Genomic DNA, 27,764 nt, shown 5'->3' on the forward strand with positions numbered 1-27,764 from the left:
AAAGATGATTTTGTCAATTTAGGCTATAGTCTCTTCATTTATAGAGGTAGAAATAATTCTAATTATTTCTTAATGGATTTTGAGATTTAAGCACACAACAATACACACATGCATGCATACTTACACAAATATATACATAATTTACGAAGCAAAGTTTGAAATAGGGCAAAATCTTTAAAAAAAAGATTTATTGATTTATTTGAAAGTCAGAGTTACACAGAGAGAGAAGGTTTGGCCGGGGGGGGGGGGGGGAATCTTCCATCCACTGGTTCACTCCCCAATTGGCTGCAATGGCTGGAGATGTACCCATCCGAAACCAGGAATCAGGAGCTTCTTCCAGGTCTCCCATGTGGGTGTAGGGGCCCAAGAACTTGGATCATCTTCTATTGCTTTCCCAGGCCATAGCAGAGAGCTGGATTGGAATTGGATCAGCCGAGACTTGAACAGGAGCCCATATGGATTGCCAGCACTGCAGGCAGCGGCTTTACCCATTACACCACAGTGCTGGCCCTGAGCAAAATCTTGATAAATGTAAAGTATTATGCTCACCACTTTTATTACAAGCTATGAACTTCAGTCAGCTCACTGTTTTACTGTTGCAGAGTAAATGAAGTATAATGCTGCTCAAATGAAAATCAAATTTAAGGTGGAATAAACTTTATTTGAAGTTTAATTTCTTTTCCAATTTATGAGGATATAAAAATATAGACTTTGTCTGCAGTAATTTTCATGTTCTGATGTACTCAAATACTTTTGCTTCCATTCAAGATAGAGAAATGCATGATTGAATGATTGTAATGCCAACTTTACAGATGCATAGAGAGGTAGACAGATAAGATCAGTTATAATTGCGTTTCAAAATGTCCAAACATCACTTCTAATTTTAGGAGATTTATTATTATTTGGAATATCTCTTCAAGCATATCTAAAACATTTGGCTTTTAATTTTTTTCTACTGTAATACCCAAAGCTAAAACTAAGTGAATTATGCATGATAAAAGAATTGCTTTTAATTGGATTACTTTGATTCTAATAAGATGAAGCAAAGAATTTAATAATCTCAAGCACTGAGAAGGGCATCGAAATGTCAATGAAGTACCTATTAAATAAAAGATAAACAAAGCACAGATACCATACAATGTGTTGCCTGATGTTGATAAGCAGTAATAATATTTGCCAGTGAATTTCTATTTGTTTTTCAAAAATACAGTGATTTTAAGAAATATTAATTTAGTCACAAGTTGTTATTTTGAGGGTGCTTTGGAAGAATCAAAATGTGTTAGCTGAAAAAAATTAGGACGAGGCAGACAAATATCCCTCTGCAGCTCTCGAAGTTATCCAAGCAAGCTGCCATTTAGATATAAAAAGACTTGGGCTCAGAAGCTTTACCAATAAAACGTATTTCTTGTTTACCATACGTGCCATTATAGGTTGTTGGTGAATATTTCTGCTCTTTATAAAAACTCGTTAAATCGAGTTTTTGGAGAATTTATTTTGACACGTACTCTACAAAAAGTGCAGTATGAGAGTAAAGGGCCAGAAAATCGACCATTAAAGATAAAACTCTTGGGTCAGGAATGATAAACGTTTCCCATGCTCACACTTCACTGGCCAGAGATAATCATAAGGTTACATGTAACTCCAGTGCAAATCAAAGTGTATTCTTATGACAAGTCTTAATTCAACAAGTCAATTGTATAAAATTCATACAATTGTGCATCAATCTATTTTTCTGTCCATGCATAGTGAATAGCATTAGATTTTTTTTTCCTTTTTATATAATTGGCAATTTTGATAGTATTTTCTAAACCTGGGCTCAACCAACACTTGAGAGATTGAAACATCAAATGCATTACAGGGATCATTGAACAAAGGAGAATTTTGAGTCTGAGCTGATGTTTCATTTTGAAAACATTAGAATTTGCCAATGTAGTAAGACCCTAGAGTAGTGTAACTCACAATCCATGCCCTAGAATTTCATGCCTACTGAACCAGAGCTTAACAATAAAAAGAGATTTAATTGCTCACCCTAGAGATGTTTTCTAATTCTTTGAGATCAATCATTCATAAACTGAAATTTATTTAAACACAATGTTAGCATGAAAGAGTACAGAATAATTCTTAACTATAAGATGCAATATCTCAAAAACAAAAATTGAGGTGGACATTTTTTTCCCTTTTAAAAATTAACTTACAAAGTTGATAAAATCAAAGTTCATACTTCTACTTTACAAGTTGATCAGATAAAATCTGAAGAACTTCTTAAAATTGTGCTCCCTTTCTCATTGAAATAGTATTTTAAAATATATTATAATGAATAGACATTCCATTTTTACTATGTGGCTAAGTCATAGGCTACAAAGGAAACTTGTGCCCTTGCTATGCTATTGCATTTCTAAATACAGGTACGTTGAGATTTATTTTGCCACAGTAGCGGCCTACTCTAAACATAGCCTGAGAGAAGACTGTCTCATAACACTTCAGGAAATTAATAATGCTTCGAAACACAGATTGAAGCAAGCCAGAAATATAAAGAACATCTTTTGAAAAAAAAAAAGTCATCTCTTTTTCTCAAGAAAAGCAATATTTATTTTGAGTTGGATGAACAATTCTTAGTTTATAGGCAGCTTTTTCATGTAATTTTTGTGGGTCTGTAATTTTTTAGTTGGGATGCTCAACTTGCTCTCTCAAAGGCACAATGCAGTGCTCTGTTTAGTATTTGTTGACCATAAAATTCTATTTAACCCATACTACATCTGAGCTAAATTGGTGATACTGCTCTCTCAATTGTGGTTCTGATATAAAATTTACCAAAAGGTACATGAGGGAGAACAAAGAGAAACAAAATCAGTTAACTATTGCAATAAGAAATGTTCATCTTCAGCTTCTTTCTACTTAATTGTCTTTGACCCTATTGGACCTCCAAGAACTCCCACACCCTGCCCCAGGTATCTATGCCATACCCCTGCATCATTGTGTCCTTTTTGAGTAGAACATGCAATTTCAGAAGTAGACTAATAGGTAAAATATAATTTTTCCCATTTGTCAGCAATCTAAATAAGTTTTCACATGACTCTTAACTTAGATTTCATGGAGATAAAGATGTACTAAAATAATTTACACTAGGCTGTTTGTGACAATAAATGAAATAAGAGACTATCAGGCCAAGGTAGGGAGCCAGGAATTCAATCTTGGCCTCTCAAGTGGATGACAGAAACCAACTACCTAAATCATCATCTGCTGCCTCCCAGGGTATGCATGGCAGGCAAATGGAATGGTCGGGCTTCAACCCAAGTACCAAGTACACTGACAGAGGAATGCAGGTTTTCCAAACCACCTCCTAACCACTGCAAGCATTCACCCACTTTTAGAATTGCTTGTGTATTTAATAAGGAAAATTTGAATATACAGGTTGAGCAATGCAAACGATCCAATATTATCCACAAATATATATCAAAATACTTCAATATTTTGTACTAAAATTCCAGAAAGTATGACATATTGATGATGTGGCAGGTACCATACTTATGTTTAACCAAAGGTCAAGAATTGACTACGTATCAGCACTGCCCCAGAACAGAACCCTTCATACAACCAAGCATGAAGACAGTGTGCTGGAGAAGTAAAATAACATTTAATTTTATATGAGTGAGAATGCCCATGCGTCTATGTCTATAAAGAAATATATATGTATATAAAAATCAAGAGAAATATTACCACAGTTTCTAAAAGAAATTCATCTTGCTCCAGAGGTTAACATGTTTGACATACCTATGATATTAATATGCTATTTATATGAAATGTTAGCTTGGCATTTTGTCACTTTTACAAATAAAACATATTAGAAAATAAAATAAATATCTGTCCTGTTACACAGTTTCTCAGAAAACAATTTGAAATCATTGCTTTAACTCAACTCCATTTCTACCCACTTCCCATTCATTTTCCTGGGTTAGATGTTTGCATTATTTTCAGTTTTTCTAATTAATTTATTTAAATTAAAAACATGGATATCTCACATTTTTATTCCAAGTTCAAATTCATAATAAATAATGAAATAATAACAAAAAATTACTACAGCTATACTACCAAACACTTGTCCTTTCTATTAAATCTCAGATTGATACTTTTTAGTTCCACCATCATTTGTATAGTTAATACAAATATAAGTTTTATTAATCCTTTTACTTTTTGCAGTTTTTAATTTGTTCTGTTGAGGAAAAATATAATCCTTTCTCACCAACATTTCACTAATAATTGTTAAATACATTAACTTGAATTGATTTTTTTGGTTAGATTTCAGTCCTTAAAAATTGAGTTTTTTGAATTGCTGATATATTCTAGATATTAATCCCTTGTCAGGTAAGTAGCTTGCAATTACTTCCTCCATTTTGTCATATGACTTCTTGCTCTATTGATTCCATCCTTTGTTGTGTGGAAGCTTCTAAATTTGATATATTCCCATTTGTCTGGTTTTGCTTTTGTTGCCTATTTTTTTTGGGTTTTATCCAAGAAATCATCACCTATACCAACATTTCAATGACTTGAAACATTTCCTCTTTGCTTTCTTCTAGCAATTTCACAGTTTTGGTTCTTACATTTATATCTTTGATCCAAATTGAGTTAATTTATTTATTTGGTAGGAGTAATTTGTCTAATGTCATTCTGCTATGTATATACATCCAATTTTGCCAGCACTATTTTTGAAAAGACTATCCTTTTACCATTTTATATTCTTGGTACTTTTGTCAAAAACCAGCTAGCTGTATGTATGTGGATTGATTTCTGGGCTCCCTATTCTGTTCTACCAATCAATTTGCCATTATTTAAGCCAATACCAAAAAAATTTAATTACTATAGCTTTGTAGTAGACTTTGAACTTAGATATTGCAGAGCCTCCAACTTGATTTGTTTTTGCTAAGGGTAGCTTTGGCTATTCTGGATATTTTGTGATCCTATATAAATTTTAAGATTTTTGTTTGTTTGTTTTGTAGGGAATTCCGTTGGTATTTTGATAGAGATGGCATTGGTGCTTTGAGAGAAGTTGCATTGAATCTGTACATTGTGATAGATGGTATAGACAGATCAATAACATTAAATCTTTCAGTCCCTAAGCAAGGAATATCTCTCCAGGTTTTTTTTTTTTTTTTTTTTTTTTTTTTTTTTTTTTGAGCATGTGTATCTTGCATCAGTATTTTATAATTTTCACTGTAAGGAATTTTCACTGAATTTATTCCTAAATGCTTGGATTAGTTGTAGTTATTGTGAATGATATTTCTTTCTGATTTCTCTTTTTTTAAAATTTTGACAAGATACTAGTATTGTTACAGGAAAACAGTGGCAGAGAAATTATTATGTTGGTTTCTTGTCTCATATGGAAGAATAATTTCTTAGCAGAAAGGCAAAGAGAAAAGCAAGATTTAAAGATTTAAAAGCAAGATGTATTAGAGTCAAAGACCTCCAACCAGAGTGGCATGGATCAGGGCTCCCAGGAGAAGCAAAACCCAAAGGATTCCTTGGCATTGGGGTTTTTAAGAACAATTTTGGGGACAAAACTGACAGTCAATAAAGTGTGGACAACTCAAACAGAAAACCTCATTTACAATTCTTTATCCTTTATCATCACAAGGGATTCCTTCTTAAGGAAAGAGGGCAGTCAGTTTGTTCTTACTAAAGATAACCTTTTGGGAGGAAGTAAGCATTTTACACCCCAGATTACCTAGGACCATCCTGACTGCCTATTAACCCATCTGACCCTGAACAATATCAGATGTTAATAAAGGAAATGGGGTGAACAGTATTTCAGAACTCTGTATTGCTGTATTGTAAATTTAAAACTATTCTGAAATAAAATGTTTATTTTAAACAGTTCCACTCGAAAACAAAGCAAAAACAAGACAAAATCTGAGAAGAGGTATTGGCAACACATAAATACGATAAGGGATTAGCATCAAAAATTACCAAAAATATATTGTAAGAAAAAGTTATAACGATATACTTTGAATCAAAATGGTAAAATCAAACAACATAAATGTTTGTAAAATGGTACCATCTTCCTAAACCCAGCCTGGCTTACTAGAAGTCAGGTGACCAAATGGCCCAATCACAAGCATCAGCTCCACTCCTACCCTAATGGGATTTGCTGCTCCCACTTCCTTACCTCTGCAAAGCTAAATACCACCTGTTCTCCCAGCACAGGCTGCTGTTCTTTCCTGAAGAGGAGGCAAAAGCAGACAGGAACCCCTAAATTTACACACAAATGTGACCCTTTAAATTTCCCCAGAAGTGCTATCTGGGATGCCACATGTGCTATCGGAATTTGGGGTGCCATACAAATTTCACCATATGCTTACTAATAAATCCCTAATATTAGTAAGCCCAAGAGTGTTCTTGTCTAATATTTAGAGAAGAATTCTAAATACTGGCACAGATAAACCATGCAGCATGGTGCATTTTAGGCTTTTATTTAGTGCGAGAGGTATCTAGGAAAGTGAGGGTTTAGTTTAGGTTGGAGAGAGGGGAAAGTCTGGAAACTGGCGTAGCATCCATAACAAGCAGGGAGCAGGCCAAAAGCCACGTGCAGCAAGCACCTTGAGCTGCTATCCATTTTAAGCTTTTATTTAGCGAGAAAGATGCACAGGAGAGTGAGAGCTTTATTAAGAGAGAGAGAGGTAAATCTGTATTCATACCAAGCACCAGGAACCAGCCATATGGATGAGCACCTAGGCCAGGAAGCCTAGAGCACATGGCCCGAAGGCCATGCACCCTGGAAGCACAGGGCTACAGCAAGCCCCCTCCTGGCAAGAGGCCAGGGAAGAAGAGAAGGGCCAGGACATTCCATGTCCCAGGTTTTTAACCCACTTCCAAAGGGGAGTGGTTAATTAACCTGATTGGCTGGTTGGCACTCAGGTGTGGCCAGGTAGTAGGATGAGGTCACAAAGGGGCGTGGTGAAGGCGTGGTCCTCAGCTCACAAATCTAATCAATTTTAGCCTGTATGCCTGCCTACTTCAGAGGCAACTTGTGTTTCCCCCAGCCAACAGCAAACCTTTTCCCTTACTCTGGTGATTGGTGTGTTTTGTGGTGACATTTCATTGGTGCTGAAACCTGGGACCAGGCTCTTCCATCAGCCTTGCTCTCCCCTCTGAGATGTGAGCTGCTTCAGGATCCTGAATTTCTGCCAACCACAAAATTCACCCCCAGACCTCCTTCTTGGCCGCTGAACGCTCTGCAGCCTCTATGCCCACACCAGCCCTCCCAAATTCCTGAGGTGAACTGGGGCAGCTAGAGGATCCTCTCATGACAACTCTCTATAGGTTGTGGTTATACATGAGTTTGCCCACGAAGTCCTGGTGTTAGGCACCACAACTCCTACAGCCTCATGCCTCTACAGACACTGTGTCCAGGCAACAACAGGTGTGGATGATGACTCAACCCCCTGTTTCCCTTCTATGGGCGATGCCCTGGGCTTCAATGGGTGCATACTTGACAACTCTACTGTCTGTTCCCATTTCTTCCCATTGGACAGCTACAATCTTGGGGAAGCCCAACATCCGCCAGTCTGACTCTTCAGGTCACCATGGAAGCTTCATCCTTTGTTCCATCTGATCCTCCTCTCGATTGTCTCCTAACTCAGCAACCCATCCAAATGGCTGCTTCATGGCATGTTTAACCCCAACATTATTGGGATATCTACCACTTCTATGAGTGTTTAGAAAAGTGGAAGGAGATTTCCTATGTCTAAGCCTGCTATTTCTGCTCCTGTATTCCAGCTCAAGCTCTCTTAACTTCCAAAGCCAAAACTCTGGCTCTCATGTTCTCTCTCACTGTACCTCCCCCTCCGGCCTGGAAATTTTAAGCTCCTGCTTGACCTTATCTCAGAACCAGCCAAGGTCCATGTCTACCCTCCCCCCCCCCCCCACCTTATCTATGATCCTCTCTAACACCCTCTGCCAAGAGAAGCAAGGCCAAGTTTGGGAATGTGCTGGGCTGTCTCCATGCAATCACCCCCAGCTCTGGTCTTCTCCCCCACTCCCTCCTGATCCAACTTTATCATAAGAATAGCAAGGGAGTGGCAATTCTGTCCTTTTAAACTGTTTACTGTAAACAAGTCACCTATCCCACCATTATGATTGCTCTTTGTTCTAGCTGGAGCAAGCCAGACAGGATAAAGGATTGCAAATCAAGTCTTTTGTTGGGTTTTGTCCCCACCAAATAACTAAATGTCAAGCTGACTTCAGCAATTCCCCTCAATTCCTACAAAATCAATTTCTTGGTCCCATAAGCAAGTATTTTCTATATATTTCACTCATTAGCTCTGGGTTAAAGGCTAATTATCCCGTTTGCAGACAGGCAGTTTTGAGATCCAGATTGCCATTAGATACAGTCTGCACATGGCCTGGACTTGTGCAGACAAGTTTCAGCATGTCTCTGGTATCCCCTGTCTTCCTTCTAAAGTTCCCTCTTTCGGGTCACTTCTGTCTGGTCCTCCCTATATCTCAGAGGAGGATTACTGGGGAGAATTTTATTCTCTCACTATGCTTCTATTTAATTTCACCTGCCTAGTCACCAACCTAGATGGCAACCAGTGCTGCCACTCTCTAGCTTAAAAACACCTTTGCTAAGGCTCTTGCCATGATCTCTCTCTCTCTCTCTCTCTCTCTGCCTCTGTAACTCTGCCTTTCAAATAAAATAAATAAGTTTTTTAAAAAAGAGGCTTTAGGAAAGGTGCTGTCTAAACCACAAGCTAGTTTTCCCATGGAGAGTTAAATAGAAACTAACAGAAGAAGCCTGATAATAATTAGGTGGGCTTTAAGGCCTTGCCAGTTATGAGTCCCAAACCTATCTATCTCTTCACATGGGGTGCATAATAAGGGAGGTGTGAACCTCCTTGGGGAAGGCACCCTGTTGACTTCCATTAGCTAGCTGGCCTGGGGGGAGAGCTGGTCAGGAAAAGGCAGGTGGCATCTCTAACAGGAAATGTACAGTTCTGCCTGCAATGTTGCTGACCCTACTTGGTTGTCCACTCAACAGAGGTGTTTACTTTGGAAGCTGGGCGGAGTGAAGGCCTTTTCAGCTTAAAGCCAACAAGGTCTATGCCTCTGATCTGGGCATTCTCAGACTCCAGGGCAGTTTCATTACCTGTTTCGAGCCCTACTGTCACGCAGCTCGACAGTAGCAAGTGCGACGTAGGACTTGTCAGTCATGGGGAAGAAAGGAACACACGGACACAAGACTGCCTTTCCAATGTACGATTTTTATTGCTCACACACTGGGGACACACCAGGGATTTATCACACTACTCATCTGTTTAGTTATTGGGGTCAATATATTCATCAATATCAATATGCTTATCAGTTAACACACTTATCAATAAACTTAGCACAACTACTTAACACACTTATCTACTTAAGTACTTAGCTTGACATAACTACTTAGCTTAACTACTGAACATAACTACTTGTCTCTACAGCAATCAATATTATTATACCACAGATCACAATAAACAACGTTAAGGTAATTTCGAGTACTACCACAATGAACAGTACATGACAGCACAGGTTTCAGTATATGACATAAGCTTGCTGCGTGTCTAGGTTCATATCACTGTCACAAAAGTGTTTCTCCTGTGGGGAGTGCACAATGTCCAGAGTTCAACATCCCAGCAGGGACGGACCTCAGATCAGTCACTTACAGGCAGTGGGCCTGGAGTTCTTGTGTGAACAGTGAAGTGCTAGGCAGTGGGAAGGCAATGAGGTGGTGCAGTGACTCAGGTGGTGCGGTGACAGCTCTGCCACTCAGGCACGGCAGCGAGGTGGCAAAACAGTGAGGCAGCGAGGTGGCAGCTCTGCTGGCCGGGCACAGTGACAAGGTGCCGATGCGGCAGCTCTGCTGGCCTCTTGATCCCGTCCGTCACCTTGTGCCGCGTAGAAAGAAAACTAGTGGGCTGGCTCTTCAGCTCCAGATGTGTTGAGATCCAGAAGTTCACACACACCGGGCCGTTCGTTCGGCGGCAAAGCTGAAGTGTTACAGCAGTGTTACAGCTAGGCTCGGTCACAGCTCCGGAGCTAGGCAGGAACAGCGCAGCTCATGCGGCTCAGGCCGCTCAGGAAACTGCGGCTCGAAGGGCTCAGGAACGGGTGCAGCTTCAGTGACAGCTTGGCGACAGCTCATCTCAGCTCAGCTCTTCTTTCCTCTGCTCCCGGTGGTTTACACGCACCAGGCCATGATCCTCGAAAGGAGGGAGAGTGGTGCAAGGGCTCCCCTTTTTATCCTCATTTTCCCGGCAGTCTTCCAACTCGCCGTCCTCCAACTTGTCCAATCAATACTGTTCCCACCTTGCTTGTGGTTGAACAGTCCAGTCAATACAGTTCCCACCTTGCTTGTGGTTGAATAATCCAATCAGTGTGGGTAGGAGGGTATCGTCCATAGCACACTGTTATCTGACTGATCAGAGATGTCTGTTTGGTATGATTAGGAGCGTCTCCTTAACAGCCATTAGGTATTGCATCAGCTCCTGGCTTATTCTGATAGCCTTAAATTTAAGAGCTAGTGCATGGAATCATATCTCATAACTTGGGACAATTTTAACAGTCAGACTAGGGAAAAGAAAATAGCTTTCTGGAGATGGCTAGAAAACTGAGAGTCATCAATTAAGCAAAACTATTAAGAGGAGGCACGTGACACTTGCCAGTGATGCTCTGCAGCAATTCATGTGCTATCCCCAATCAGTTTATAGTAAAGTGGTTCATAGGACTGGATCATTTTATTTCTTGAGGAAATGTTGTATATTCCAGTTCTAATCAATTATGCTGTATCTGAGGACAGAAATAGTTCATTCCTAAAAGAATTTTGCTTGGCCTGAATATATTACATATGTTTATTAACTTATCAGATGCTTATGGCTTGAATGTGCATGTATACACATGTATGTATGTATGTATGCGTGTACACACACATAAATATAACTTGTGGGTGTTAGTAACTTACGTATGATTACTATGAGTGTGTCATATAGTACAATCATGAATATAGATTAAACAAGATGGTTTTATTTGGGTATTTGTCAAATCTACCAAATAGACTCGCTGATAAGTGTATTTTTATTGACCACATACACAATTCCAAAAATTTTTTAGTCCCTTGTAAAATGATATCAAACCGAAACAGATGCAGTTCCTCACAGAGAGCACTCCCTGCTGATCCTATTCATCATGTATTCCGTAACAAAAGGAAATCAAGTCTGTGTGACAGCTCTGCTGCTTTCTCAAAGCCAGCCAGTGAATTCTCAGTCTTTATTAGCTATTTTAATTGATTTTTACCTATTTAAGTAATTTTCCTTACAACATCTATCAAGATCAATCTCTTTCAACCCCATTTATTTAAAAAATGAGTAATTGTATGTGTTAGCTTAATTGCTACTTTAATTTGTATTGTAGTTTTGAATTGGATCTAATAGATGGAGCAAATTAATTAGTGTTTGTGTCAAGAAATCTAGTGTGATTTTTTATTCTAGTTTGTTTGTCATAACAAAAGCAATAGCAATACTCATAATTCATTTGATAGACAATTTTCCTGTCATCCTGTCTGTTTTTTAGCCATTTGACTGCAACACAACTTATTGTTTGGTACTTGGGAGTTTTATGATAAAATTTTAAAATTTGAACTATAATATTAGAGTTTTTTATTGAAGGACATTTCTTAGCTTTATATTATATAAATTATGTCAGTTTTACCTAAATCACATTCATTATTTAATGGTTCAGATTGTCAACCTGAAATACTTATATTAACAAGAGATTAAAACACTATCGGAAAGTGTCCATGGACTTAAGTTAGCATTTACTATTCAAAAGTCTGTAAATTAGTAAGTAACTAAACAGTTTTATGCATTAGTAATTTGCAAATTAAATTTGGAAATCCTTGTGCTCAATGCAAGTAAGTACTTAGGGAGAGAATGGTTAGAATCATATATGTGATGAAAACAATGGGAAAGATCAAAGCCATTGTTGGAAAGTTTGGAGTAGATATTGTGGGGAGCAACTCAGACTAGACTGTTACTCGAATTAAGACTTATTCTATGCATCTGCTCTCCCACAATATGGCGCTGGGAGAGGAGGAAACAGCTTCTACACAGCTGCCTCCAGTTCAACCAATAAACTGTAGGACCTGCTCCTGATTGGAGGAGAGCAGCATACTCGGCGTGTGGGTAGCAGAGTTGGGATTGGTGGAAGAGGACTATAAAGGAGGAGAGAGACAACATGCACCAGGAACATCTAAGAGGAACATCTATCTGAAGGAACACCTGAGGAACATCTGAGCAGCCCCCGAGAGAGCCGGCCGGCGGTGTGCCGCTCCCCTGCGGAAGTGGGGAAAGTGGCCAGGGGGAACCGCCCTTTCACGGAGGTGGAAGGGTCGGTAGCCAACCCGGGAAGAACCAGCAGCAGACCCTGGGAGGGCCGAGCAGACGAAAGAACAGCGCAGGGTCCTGTGTCGTTCCTCCACGAAGACGGGGAGCGACAGATATGAAAAAATAAACAGAAATGATGTTGCATGGGGATACAGTGACATGAATTTTGCTATGCACTAAGTGGTTGATTGTGCAAGTAAGGTTTGTGATATAATGAAAACAATTTAATCCAATGGCTGGCGCCGTGGCTCACTTGGCTAATCCTCTGCCGGCAGCATTGGCTCCCCAGGTTCTAGTCCTGGTTGGGGTGCCGGGTACTATTCCCGGTTGCTCCTCTTCCAGTCCAGCTCTCTGCTGTGGCCTGGGAGGGAAGCAGAGGATGGCCCAGGTGCTTGGGTCCCTGCACCTGCATGGGAGACCGGGAGGAAGCACCCAGCTCCTGGCTTTGGATTGGCGCAGAGCCGGCCGTGGTGGCCGTTGGGGGAGTGTACCAACGGAAGGAAGACCTTTCTCTCTGTCTCTCTCTCACTGTCTATAACTCTACCTGTTCAAATAAAAAAAAATTAATCCAGTAACTAGTCTTCTTAACTGCCTCTCAAGGTGTTAGACTGATAGACTATATGAAGGAATCGGTAAGATAAGAATTGAATTTCTTTACTATTTCAAAATATATGTATAGGAAACACTTCTAAATTATATTAACTTTCAGGGCTGGTGCTGTGGTGCAGTAGGCCAAGCCTTCATCTATAGTGCCCGCATCCCATATGGGCATTGGTTTGTGCCCTGGCTGCTCCTCTCCTGATCCAACTCTCTGCTTATGGCTTGTGAAAGTAGTGAGAGACAGCTTAAGTGCTTGGGCCCCGAACCACATGGGAGACCCAGAAGAAGCTTCTAGTTCCTGTCCACATAGGTGGAGCTCTAGCAGATGTGACTGTTTGGGAATGAACCAATAAATGGAAGACCTTTCTCTCCATCTCTCTCTCACTGTCTGTAACTCTGCCTTTCAAAATAAATAAATAAGGAAATCTTTTAAGAATTATAATAACTTTCATTATGATGCAGTAGGTGATCATTTCCTGATAAGTTCTATCCTATCCTTACTACGGAATTACTGAAATATTTATCAAGCTGGTATTTAGAGTTATTTGCATATATGAATACTCTTAATTGCATTTGCATATATGTCATAATTATTCAACTTGCCATAAATTAAAAGATAAGATTATGCTATTTGAGTACTTCAGAGGAATTGTAGAATTATGGCAGCATTTTAGAGAAAAACATATTTTAACCTACAAACACAATATTAATATTCATTTAAAATTGTTTTATTATAAAATAGTTTCTATTCACCAATCTATATACATGGTAATGCTTTTCATTTAAAAGGGGCGCTATAAAAGAATCACCTCAATGCAATGTGTAGACTGGTAAGTAAAATATTGATGCACTTAAAGTGGGATCTATCCAAATGCCTTTCCCATTCCAGCAAACAATGCCAACAGTTATCAGGAACCACCCATTTTTATTTTAAAGATTTATTTACTTGAAAGGCAGAGTTACAAGGAGAGAGAGAAAGGGAGAGAGAGAGAGATCTCCCACTCGCTGATCTACTCCTCAAATGTCCACAATGGCCAGGGCTGGGCCAGGCTGAAGCCAGGAGCCAGAAGCTTTTTCTGGGTCTTCTATGTGAGCTCAGGGGCCCAAGTACTTGGACCATCTTTCAGTGCTTTCCCAAGTGCATTAGTATGGAGTCAGATCGGAACTGCAGGAGTTGGTACTCAAACCAGCACCCATATGGGATGCCAGCACTGCAGATGATGGCTTAACCGACTGTGCCACAGTGCCAACCCTCTTGAATCTTTTATTCAGCGTAAATGTGAAATAAAATACATTTAGAAGTGAATAAAACAAAAATATAAATACTAATAATTTGTTAAACCTGTGTACCCTCCAATTAGGAAAGAACAAAAACTGTATGAGTACCATCCCTTTTGTGATCCTTCTCCATCATGGGCTCCCACCAAAGTTATCATCATGCATTCATAGTAATGCATGTTTTAGAGTTTTATCACTTCAATAGACATCCATTTAGAGGTTGGTTTGATTTTGTTGAAATTTTTTAAAGTAGAATCTGCATAATGGAGTTTTTTTTTCCAGGATCTGTGTTTTTTGGTCTGTATTATGCCTCTTAAATTTATCTATGTTACTATGTATACCCATATATCATTTTTTATGGTTTAGAATGCCATTTTATGCTTAAATAACAATTTATCCATTCTGGGTATACATCTGAAATGCCAGACATTTGGCTATTTTTATGTAATTTGCCTATGGTTCTACTTGTCAAATTTCTTAGTGCATGTAGGCAAGTTCTTTTGTCTTTATCTATGTGTGATGTTGCCAAGTCATAAGGAATGTACACTAGGATTAGCATATAATCGGAGTCTACTTCCTAAAGTGATTGAGCAGATTTATCTACATTAGGATAGAACTACCAGGAACATACAAGATTTCTTATCTAACTTTTAATCAATCCTTCACTTGAGTTTTTACATTTTTCTATACTAAATCAGATTTTGCAGTTATATACCAATGCATCAGTTTTTAATTAGATTTTTCATCTTTAATTTTCATTTAAGTGTTTCCTAATATTTTTTAAAATCTATTTTCTAATGTAAAAATATTTAGTGTCTTAGATATCCATATACAAATAGATACACAGTTCAGTGAATTTTTAAAACTAATACACTTGTGAAACTAAAGTCAGATCATGGAACAGAATATGAGCAACAGTGCAGAAGCAGTCTGTTCCCCTTCCAGGAGCTGCTATTGGCAGCCATTTTAGTGACTAAGCAGTGACACTTCACCTCTCCCCACACCGACACAGTCATCAGTAAGTTTTCAGTACCCTCCTGCTAACTCAGCAAGTTCAGGAGAGTCACTTTGGTCAATGCGATAACAAACATGATTTAATCAGAATCTTAAAGAGCGCTTATTGGATTCAGCTTTGTTTTTGCTCTTAGCTATTGACATGAAATCCTTCCACAGATTATCATGTTAGAGAATGCAACGCATGAATGAAATCATAGTCACTCAAGTTTCTCAGCTGAGACCATCCTAATTTAGCCAACAATAAGTTTTCCTTGAGGAATTTAAGAAAGCTCAGCACAAACACAAAACAAACAAACAAAGAAACAACCTAGCCACGGTCAAACTACTTGCCTACTCACTGACTAGTGAAATAAACAAATCCTTAATCTGATCAAATGTTTGTCCCATATTCGGGTGCCTAACTCAGGTTCTATCCCAGCTCCTCACTGTAGCTTCCTACCAATGCACAACCTTGCAGGTGCAGATTATAGCTCAATTATTTGTGTCCTTGCTACTGATGTGGGAGACCAGTAGGGAGTTTCAGCAGAGGGAAGCTTGCTCACTCTGGCTCTTTCTCTGTCTCTCCCCCGCCCCAATTAAAATGTAATACTTTATCCATTTTAGTATTTTTTTTGTTCTAGTACCATTGGTTGAACTCTGTAATTAACACACAATTATTCTTAGGTGTTTAAATTTTAACTGAAAAGTGATCCCTGTTAGGAATTTGGAAAACATTATGTTGAGTGAAATAAGCCAATCCCAAAGGGACAAATACCACTTGTTCTCCTTGATAGGTGACAACTAACTGAGCACCAAAAAGGAAACTTGTTAAAGTGAAATGAACACTATGAGAAGCGGTGACTTGATCAGCCTTTACCCTGACTGTTGATGAACAGCTTAATATGTTATCCTTCTTAGTATTTTTTTTGTTTGTTCTACTTAATACTTTTGGTTGAATACTGTAATCAATACACAACTCTTCTTAAGTGCTGAAACTTAACTGAAAAGTGATCACTGTTAAATATAAGAGTGGGAATAAGAGAGGGAAGAGGTGTGCAATTCGGGACATGCTCAAGCTGACTTACCTCAAATGGTAGAGTTAGAAACATACCAGGGGATTCCAATTCAATCCCATCAAGGTGGCATGTACCAATGCCATCTCACTAGTCCCAGTGATCAATTTCTGTTCCCAATTGATCATAATGATAGGACTAAGAACCAAAGGGATCACATAAACAAGACTAGTGTCTGCAAATACTAGCTGATAGAATCAAAAAGGGAGAGAATGATCCAACATGGGAAGTGAGAGACACAGCAGACCCATAGAATGGCAAAAGTCCTAATAGCACTCCGGCCTCATAATCAGCCCTTAAGGCATGTGGATCCGGCTGAAATGCCCATGAGAGTATTTTAGGCATGGAAAGCCAAGACACTCTGGGGAAAAAAAAAAAAAAAAAAACCCTAAATGAAAGATCTCTGTGAGTGAGATCCCAGTGAAAAGAACAGATCATCAAAGAAGAAGGTACCTTTCTCTGAAGGGAGGAGAGAACTTCCACTTTGACCATGGCCTTGTCTAAATATGATCAGAGTCAGTGAACTCAGCGGGCTTCCATAGCCTTGGCAGCTCATGACAAGAGCCTAGGGTGATTACTGATGCCATAAACAAGAGTGTCAATTTGTTAAGTCAATAACAGGAGTCACTGTGCACTTACTCCTCATGTAGGATCTTTGTCCTTAGTGTGCTGTACATTGAGATTTAATGCTATAACTAGTACTCAAACAGTATTTTTCACTTTATGTTTCTGTGTGGGAGCAAACTGTGGAAATCTTTACTTAATGTATGCTAAACTGATCTTCTGTATATAAAGAGAATCGAAAATGAATCTTGATGTGAATGGAAGGGGAGAGGGAGTGGATAAGGGGAGTGTTACGGGTGGGAGGGACGTTATGGGGGGGAAGCCATTGTAATCCATATTCTGTACTTTGGAAATTTATATTCATTAAATAAAAGTTAAAAAAATAAAAAAAATAAATGAAAATGCAAAACAAATAAACATGTTTCAAAACACTAAACAGTATGACTTTCTTCCTCCCCCCCCGACCCTTTTTCAACACACATAACATTGAAAAGCATTATGTAAGTAATAATTTTTTATTTTGCTTCCTATTACTAAATGAGAACTTTTAAAATGTCACCATTAAGCGTGATGTTCATGACAAGATTTTTTAAAGTAACATCCCTAGCTAGATTAAGGGAATTTCTTATTGTTGCTAATTTGCTAGAATATATTCTCTTTCTCACGAATGGCTACTAAATTTTATCAGGTGAATTTTTTGCAAATATCAGTACAATGATAATAACAGATTCCCTTACTCAGATTGAAAACCGTGCCCTCTTTTGGTATTTCCAGGGCAAATTTACAGAAGAGTATTGTTATTTGTCATTTTAGTGTTTGGAGAAATTCTCCAGTGACATAACCATGTGTTTGAGACTTCTTAATGGTAGATTTTTTGTAATAGATTGACTTATGTTTTTATATATATATGACTATTCATCTTTTAATAATCTACTTATACCAATAATACACTTTTTTTGCAGAATTTTTCATCCATAGTGTGTCATCCATTGTTAATAATATTGTTAATAATATTGTTAATAATATTGTTAATAATTCCTCTCAACAGTGTCCATAGGTTTCTAGTGAGGTGCTATCATACACATTAATTTTTTTAAAGATTTATTTTATTTATTTGAAAGACAAAGTTACAGAGAGAGAGGAGAAGCAGAGACAGAGAGGTCCTCCATTCGCTGGTTCACTCCCCAAATGGCTGCAACCACTGGAGCCATGCTGATCCGAAGCCAGGAGCCAGGAGCTTCTTCCGGGTCTCCCACGTGGGTGCAGGGTCCCAAGGACTTGGGCCATCTTCTACTGCTTTCCCAGGCCATAGCAGAGAGCTGGATCAGAAGAAGAGCAGCCGGGACTAGAACCAGTGCCCATATGGAATGCCAGCACTTCAGGCCAGGGCTTTAACCTGCTGCTCCATGACGCAGGCCCCGCTATCATACATATTATTGATATTAGCTAGTAGTTTTACTTTTCCTCTTCTCTCCCTCCCCTTCCCCTCACTTAACTTTTATTAGGGTTTTATCATGCTTTCATTGTAGTAACCTTTTGTTCAGTGGATATTCTCTGCTTTCTATTTGTTGTTCTATTGTGTTACCTCCTTTCTTCTAATATTTTATGTTAGTCTCCCCATTCTCAGTTCTTGCACTGAATGTTTTTCAGAAATTTTTCTTTACTAATGCAAGCAGTTTAGGGAACAGCTATTCCTCTAATTATTACTAAGGGGAATCCTTCTGATGGCCACTGCAGCAGGTGCACTGCGCTGATCCGAAGCCAGGAGTCAGGTGCTTCCTCCTGGTCTCCCATGCAGGTGAAGGGCCCAAGCACTTGGGCCATCCTCCACTGCCTTCCCGGGGCACAGCAGAGAGCTGGATTGGAAGAGGAGCAACTTGGACAGAATCCAGCGCCCCAACCAGGACTAGAACCCGGGGTGCTGGCACCGCAGGTGGAGGATTAGCCAAGTAAGCCGTGGCATCAGCCTGGATGCATTTTTCAATGTATATTATTGGATGTGTGTATATATAAATACATACATTTTTATTTAATTTACTTGAAATGCATACAGAGAGAGAGGCAGAGAGGCAGGCAAGCAGACACAGGGAGATAACCTCCATCCAGTTTACTCCCCAAATGCAGTCATGACTGGCCAAAGAAAAGTCAGGAGCCCAGATCTCAGTGTGAGTCATCCATGTAGATGGCAGGGACCTGAGTTTTTGACACATCACCTGCTTCCTCCCATGGTACATTATCTGGAACCAGGACAGAGCTGGGTGTTGAACCAGGCACTCCAACATAGAAGTAGGCATCTCAAGCAGTGTCTTAACTGCTCAACCAATGCCTACCTTAATATCCTTAAGGCTGTGATATTATACCAGTAAACTGACTCTTAATTCATCAACCTGAGAGATGAATACCTTAGTAGAGATGTGGCTTATGCACCTGTCTTAATTATTTTTACCTTTAACTTCATCATTAATTTAGCTATGCATGAAGACTTGCATACAATTTTTTCTCTCCTTTAAATTTTAATCTTACATTTAAAATTGGATTTATATTGAATAAATTTCTCATAGAAGCAGCATGTAGTTGGATTCATCTACTTTTTATATTTTGTTACCATTTCATATCTTCAGTCTTAACTTTTATAATGGGATAATTTGTTGAATTTACATTTAATGAAAATAGAGATATACAGTGTAAGTGCACATTTCTGAACCTAGATATCAAGGTATGACCATTCATTTGCTTTAGTTCTGAAGTAAATATATATATATATATATATACACATATATATATATATAGTTTTTAGGCAGAGGCAGTGAGTTACTAGGTAAGACATGACATCACTCTCTTTGTGCTGCCACATTAATGATGGAGGCCCAGAGTTCGAGTTTTCTGGAGTCTTGATCATTACAGAAGAATCACATCACGTATAGCAGAACTGTAATAACCCATGAAGTTGGCACTTAGGCTATCACTTCTAGCACTGGCATCTCATATCAAAGCACCTTGGTTTGACTCCCAGCTTTAACTCCTGTCTTCGGCTCCCTGCTCATGTGGACCCTGGGAGGCAACAATGAAGAGAGTTCACGTATGTGGGTTCCTGCCATCTATGCAAGAATATCGAATTTTTGCCCCCAGTCCAGGCCCATTCCCCATTGTTGTGCGCATATAGAGGAAAAAAAAGTGCATGGGAGCACTGTTTCTTGTTGTATCTTTGTTTCTTTTCCTCTCAAATAAATAATTTTTTAAAAAATATTGTTCTAAAGGTTTAGGGAAAGAGAAGAATGAATGCTTGACAGATGTGTATCAGGATAAACATTTAAATGATAAGTGTCCTTTTAAACCTCTGATGTGTTGAGTAATTTGAACCTATCTTTTCTATTGTATTAGATGAAGTTTAAAATTTTGATCTCAATTATAGAGCCATTCAAATTTTCCTATTTTATGTTATATTATTTTTGTTTCACTTTTATGGCATCCTTTCCATTTTATTTATTTGATTTGTGGCCATAAATTTATTTATTTATTTTTTTATTTGACAGGTAGCGTTAGACAGTGAGAGAGAAAGACAGAGAGAAAGGTCTTCATTTCATTGGTTCACCCCCCAAATGGCTGCTATGGCTGGAGCTACGTCGATCCAAAGTCAGGAGCCAGGTGCTTCCTCCTGGTCTCCCATACGGGTGCAGAGGCCCAAGCAAATGGGCCATCCTCCACTGCCTTCCCAGGCCACAGCAGACAGATGGACTGGAAAAGAAGCAACCAGGACTAGAACCCAGTGCCCATATGGGATGCCGGCGCCGCAGGTGGAGGGTTAACCAAGTGAGCCATGGTGCCAGCCCCAAAATTATTTATTTTTAAAAATGTATTTATTCGGCCAGCACCACGACTCAATAGGCTAATCTTCTGCCTGTGGCACCAGCATCCTAGGTTCTAGTCCCAGTCAGGGCGCCAGATTCTGTCCTGGTTGCTCCTCTTCCAGTCCAGCTCTCTGCTGTGGCCAGGGAGTGCAGTGGAGGATGGCCCAAGTGCTTTGGCCCTGCACCCCATGGGAAACCAGGAGAAGTACCTGGCTCCTGGCTTCGGATCAGCACGGTGCGCCGGCCGCAGCAGCAATTGGGGGGTAAACCAAAGGAAAAGCAAGACCTTTCTCTCTGTCTCTCTCACTGTCCACTCTGCCTGTCAAAAAAAAAATGTATTTATTTATGTTAAGGGCAGAGTGACAGAAAGATAAATCTTTCATCTGTGCATCCACTCCCCAAATGGCCACCACAGATTGGGCTGGGACAGACTGAAGCCAGGAGCCTGGCGTCCTATGTGACTGGCAGGGACCCATGTATTTTGGCCATCTTCTGCTGCTTTCCTAGGTGCCCTGGCAGGACACTGGATGGGCAGCAGAGTAGCTCAAACTTGTACCAGAAGTCTGATACCAGAGGCTTTCGTCTGAAACTGCAGCATAACCTGCTCTGCCACGGTGCTGGTTCATTGTTGTTCAGAACACAATCTCATAATCATTATAATATTTATAGATTTATTTTGTATTTATGCTAACTTCTGATAGCCTCTTCTTCTTTTTCCTTATTGAATAGCCTTTCAAGACTTTTATCCAGGGAGGCCGCTCTATGGAGTAGTAGGTTGAGCTTCTGCCTGCAGCACCAGCATCCCATAAGGGTGCAGGTTCGAGTCCCGGCTGCTCCACTTCTAATCCAGCTCTCTGCTAATGGACTGGGAAAGCAGTGGAAAATGGCCCAAGTGCTTGGGTCCCTGCACCCACGTGGGAGACCCAGAAGAAGCTCCTAACTCCTGACTTCAACTGGGCCCAGCTCTGGTGGATGTGGCCATTTGGGAAGTGAACCAGCAGATGGAAGATCTCTTTCTTTGTTTCTCCCTCTCTCTGTCTGTAACTTTGCCTCTCAAATAAATAATATTTTAAAAAAGATTTTTACCCAATAACAATTTCCAAGAACTAACAATTGCCTGGGTTAGTAAATGTGGTCTCATTTGTCTCTTGGGTACAGATGTTATCATCATGCTTCAAATCAGTATATTGTCTAAGTTCAACATAGATGAACTATGATGATTCATAGTTATAAAAGTATTTATCTTACCCACTAAATTTCTCAACATCAGGGTGTGTTTAAAATCTTGGTGTCTGACAAGATAGTATCATGATAAAAACATATAGCCTTAATGATCTGATCATTTGAGATTTGATTCTGCCTTAAGAAATCACAGCTCAAACTATGCCTATATGTGAATCTCTGGCTCAATTTGTGTTGTTTTTTTTTTTTTTTTTTTTTTTTTTTTTTTTTTTTTTTTTTTTTGTAGTCTAGGATATTCTAAGTGGAGTATTTGATTTAATCTGTGTTACTATTGCCCGGCATATCTACCAGAAACAGATGTTGATTCTCACTGACCAAAAAGTATTCCCAGTAAAAGCTTTTCATGGAAAATCAGCATCCAATAGCAACCTAGATATTATTTGAGGCACTTAAATATTTGGGGTTGGAGTAGTGAAAAGAAAAAAAATGGTGAAGAGCAGTAATGGACTACCAAAGACTTCACACATATAATCTGTAGACAGGGATTACTGCATTAATGTATTTAAAAAAATAAACAGGGCTAGTACCGTGGAACAACAGTTTAAAACCCAGGCTGCAGCTCATGTGGGCACTGCTCTGCTTCTGATGCAGCGCCCTACTAATGCACCTGGGAAAGCAGCGGATGATAACATGAGTCCATGGGCTCCTGCACCCAGGTGGGAGACACAAAAGAATCTCCTGGCTCCTGGCTTTGGATCAGCTCAGCTCTGGCCCACATGGCCATGTGGGATATGAAACAGCAGATAGAAGAGCTCTCTTTCTCTCTGTTTTTACCTCTCTCTGTAACTCTTTCAAATAAATCTTTAAAAAAAATAAAACACTGAATGAAAACTTGGAAAAGGCAAAAATAAGGGAGCATATTAAATAACAGGATTTTTAAGTTTTTCAAAGAAAATATAGCTGAAAAATTAATAAATTACAATATAGACCTCAGTAAGTTTGTTCATTACCCTGTTCAAAGATGTGTATAAATACACACACACAAATACATAAATCCATAAATAAATAAAAGGAGAGAACAGAAGATGTGAAAAATAATATGGGAAGTACAAAACCATGTATGCTTACATCTAGAGAGATAAAACAGTATAGAAAAGTGATAATTTAAGAAATTTTAGTAAAAGCAACAATCATCAAAACTAAATTGTGATGGGAGTGACAAATGTGGGAGACTTTGAATAGAAATTGATAGAATTGCACATTTTGATCACAGAAGGATAAAGAATACATGGTAAAATAATCAAGGGTCTAATTAATTTGCTAAATGTGTAGATAGTTTGTTATATTCAAATAACTAGAAGCAGAGGAAAAAGCTATTTAACACAGAGAAGGAAACTTGGTTAAGCCCTCTAACCTTTAAGCAATTTAATCAGTATATTAAAACAGAAGAAATGTCTCTGACCAGATTTTTGCCCTGCAGCGTTTCCACAGTTTGCAGACTATCCACACTAATGCATGTTTTTTAAGATTCAGAGCGAGAGAACATTCTTAACCTCATTAGATGATGTTTCCATAACCATAATACCAAAACCACACAACATAATGACATATTTGGAAATGACAATTTAGAAATCCTGTTGTTAACAGTTCTGGCACTACCTGATAGATAGAATCAAGAAATGAAATAACAGAAAGAAGTAGCTATTTGAAGAAATAATGCTATAATTATTGCTTAAATATAATTAACAATGTGAAGAAATATAACCATAGTTATTAGAACTTACAGAATTTTATCAGTTGCCAATCTTATTTTCACATTAGTGATAATGTGAAATAATACAATAAAACATAACATCCAGATGATACAATAAAAAATTACATTCCCTTGCAGTACTGAAAAAAGTTTCTAGACATGCATTAAGATCACATAAGTCAATTCTTCGCTGGAAAAAAGAGGAAAGAATTATTTTAAAAAAGAAACACTTAAATGTCACCGCAATTTATCTAACTCTCACAAAACATATAAAGCAACTGTCAACCACAAAGATAGGTCTTGGGGATTCCAGCAATTCAAATAATAACCTACAGCAGTGGAGGGCAGGGATAAAAAAGGAAAGAAAGAGGGAGAGAGAGAGAGAGAGTGAGAGAGAGAGAGAGAGAAAGGAAGGGGAAGGAAGGAAGAAGGAAGGAAGGGAGAGAGGAAGGAAGGAAGGAAGAAGAAAGGAATGGAGGGAGGAAGGAAGGAAGGAAGGCAGGCAGAAAGGAAAAAAAGATAGAAGACTGATGATACAGAGACATGGTTTCACTGCAGAGATCACTTTTACTAAGATGTCTGGAGACAGATGGGAACAATGAAGGAGCGTGGCTTTCAATACCAGTCATGCAGCTGGTACCATCACAGTCCCAAACTCTACTTTGCAAAGACCCCCGGCAGCCTTTGCCACTAAGGACTTCAACAGTTCTTATAACAGGTATGGCCATCCGAGGATTTCACAGTGGAGTCTCCTGAATGTTCATTTGTCTGCTTCCTAGTGGCCTACCGCACTGGAGACAGCAGCATCTAAACCAAAGAGGTAACCACCAGGACATTACAACCCTGGAAGCCCCAGAAGGGAGACGTTGCTGAGTCCTTTCTCCCAAGGAGAGGAAGCCATCATTGTGCCACTCAGGATGGGGTTACTATTACGTCAAATCCCACACGGACTCCAGATCCTAGAGCCATGACTACTCAGTAGGAGTACATGAGCCAGACCACAGCCCAGCAGTCATGTAATAGACATCTACACCTCAAACATCACACGAACAACCATTGGATGTTAGCCTATTCCCTAGACCCTGTGAAGCCTCTAAATTCCGGCTCCACTGCCACGACTTGGATGCCCATGCTTTGGATAACAGAGCCACTGTCACAATGAGGTAGCTCCTGGCCCAAACTCCAGGGACATTGTCATTATACCCATCCCTATGCACAGATCCTAGAATGCCAGAGCCACTACCATGAAATGTATATAGATCCTGGTGCTAGTGTATGAGGGGTCTTCAAGAAGTCATTAAAATGTGTATTGTGGAAAAATATTCATGGATTTCAAAATCTGCACTAAAATAAACTTTTTTATTCACATTTCCAGAAATTTTCTGAAATCTCCTCATAGCTTTGCATGTACCTGCATTCCGGACCTCAATGCACTGACAGCTCTCAAGTACCTACAACTTGCACATGGTACCAGAGCTCAGGTGCCACATGGGTTCCTGTGCTCTAAATCCTTAGCTAACGACTACACCATGGATACCACATATGATACCCCAATGCCACCATGAGAACGCTTGTGAGTTGCTTCTCTGGTTAAGAGGGAGTCCTCTTCCATATATTCTCTCTGGGGAAAAGGCTGTGGTTAAGAGAACTTCAACAAGCTTCAGCAGCCAGAACCCTCAATGGCTTCACAGTCAATGTACACACCACAGTCATGCCCCTGAAGAATCAACAGTGATGACTTCAGCTGAAGGAGTAGCAAAAGAAGTTCCTCATATAAAAGGGAACCACCAAATGGATATCATCAGATTTCTCATCAGAAACCTTGCAGTCCAGAGACTGTTGAAGATGTATTTACCCCAGTACTGACAGGAATAAAAAGTTCTGACAGGCAAGACCTTTACCAATCTAAGGTGTGGAAAACATTAGACTTAGTGAAATAAGCCAGGACCAAAGGGATAAATGCCATATGTTCTCCCTGATCTATGATAACTAATAGAGCACTTAAAAGGAAATCTGTAGAAGTGAAATTGACACTTTGAGAAGCAATGACTTGAACAGCACTTGTCTTGATTGTCAAGGAACATTTTTTTTTTCTTAATGGAGAATGGGACTGGGAATTGGAGAGGGAGGGAACAAGGAGAAGGTGGGCTGGGAACGAAGGAGACAGGGTGAGTTGCAGGGTCTTAGTCCACCCGAACGAGGATGGACTGGGTCCGAGGAAAGGTAAGTGCGCCGCTTGCCTGTTTCCCAGCCTCCTGAGCCTGGAGACAATGAGAATCAAGTCAAGCAGGAACTCATTTATTGCACTTGTAGCAAAGCCTTTTAAAGCACAAAACTGCAGAGTCATTGGGGCAGGGCATAAGGACCAACCAATCACTTAAAGGTCATTTTACGGGGCGATTTTTTATAGGACTAGCCATATGTCTATACACTTGTCATTAGTTGTTGTCACTTCCCCTGATGCTGCGTGGCCAATCAGCTTTGGTGGAAAACAACTTTGGGTTCCACCCACCTTACTTCCTTCGGGCACCATCTTTGAATTGCCTCATGTGCCTAATTTCCCCTCAGTGAGTGTGATGGGAAGAATCACTGTATTCACAAAGTTGTATTTATGAAATTTGTACTCAGTAAATAAACGGTTTCCTTGAAGGGGGGTGGAATGAAATACAAAGAATGGCTTTCTCCAAATAACAAAAGTTAAAAAGGTTCATTACTAATAGTTCTTTCCTACAGGGATTTCTAAAAGGACATCTCCAAACTGGAATAAAGAGTCTTTAATTAGTTACATGAAAGCATCAAAAATTATTCTTAAAAATCATATAGTCAAATTCAGAATATACTTTTATGGGGGTATATATATCACTTATATATAGTACAAAGTTTTAAGAGAAATATATTAAAATAACTATAGATATAATTATTTATCAGATATACAATATAAAATGTAATCTGTGATACGAGATGCACAAAATGTGAGGAAGTGATAAAGATGTATAGAGCTCTTGAATGTGAACACAATTAAATTGTTATTAGATCAGAATAGACCATGATGAATATACGATGTTCTATGAAAACATAATAATAATTATAAAGCAAAAACCTATAGCACACACACAAAAGATGAAGAGAAAATATACCAGTACAGAAAATCCTAAAACCACAAAAGGGTAGAAGAAAGGAACAAAAGGATCTATGAGATAGCTATGTGGCCATGTGTGTTGAGTAGTCATCTGCAACACCAGCATCTCATATGAGCACTGGTTTGAGTCTCAGCTGTTCCAGTTCCGAGTTAGCTCTCAATTAATGTGTCTGAGAAAGCAGTGGAAAATGGCCCACATCCTTAGGCCCCTGCTACACATACGGAAAACCAGATGGAATTCCTGTTTTATGGTTTCGGTCTAGAAAAGTCCAGCCATTGCAGCCATTTGGGGAGTGAACAAGATGGAAGATCTCTCTCTCTCTCTCTCAGATAAAATGAACACAGAAAAAATAAAGACAGAAAATACAACTCAATGATTTACTTACTATAAAAACCAACTTAAGTTTTACAGCAAGTATATACTAAAAGTGAAAACATGGAAAATGATGTCTTGTGTGACTGAAACCAAAAGAGGGAAAACACCTATTACATTTACATTTGAGTCAGTGAACTTCAACGAAAAATAAAAACTGTAAAAGAGAAAAAGGAGGCCATTGCATGATGTTAAAGAAGCCAGTTCATCTGGATTATATAACAATTGTACACATAAGTGCAAAAAATTAGAGTTCCTAAATATATAAAGTATATTAATGGGCACTATGCCAGAAACAGATAATACAACAGTAGGAATGGACTTCAATACCTCATTTTCAACAATGTTTAGATCATCCAGACATAAAATCAATAAAAAATGTTGGACATGAGCTACATAGTAGACCAAATGAACTCAACAGACCCATACATGTAGAAATGTGATACACAGCCTTCTCAAGTGCACAGGGGACATTCTCCAGGGTCTGTTATATTAGGTCACAAAATAGTTCTTAACAAAAAACAGAAGACTGAAATCATATTAAATATCAC

The 27,764-nt window shown here is 39.0% G+C and overlaps 1 pseudogene; it reads left to right on the forward strand.

The window, feature by feature from the left end:
• LOC127482810 (mitotic spindle assembly checkpoint protein MAD2A pseudogene) overlaps positions 1 to 25,266 on the forward strand; it is a 51,627-nt pseudogene extending 26,361 nt beyond the window's left edge.
• Positions 25,267 to 27,764: the final 2,498 nt, after the last annotated feature.

This window comes from Oryctolagus cuniculus, chromosome 4 (assembly GCF_964237555.1).
Source record: "Oryctolagus cuniculus chromosome 4, mOryCun1.1, whole genome shotgun sequence".
Classification (NCBI taxonomy): Eukaryota; Metazoa; Chordata; class Mammalia; order Lagomorpha; family Leporidae; genus Oryctolagus; species Oryctolagus cuniculus.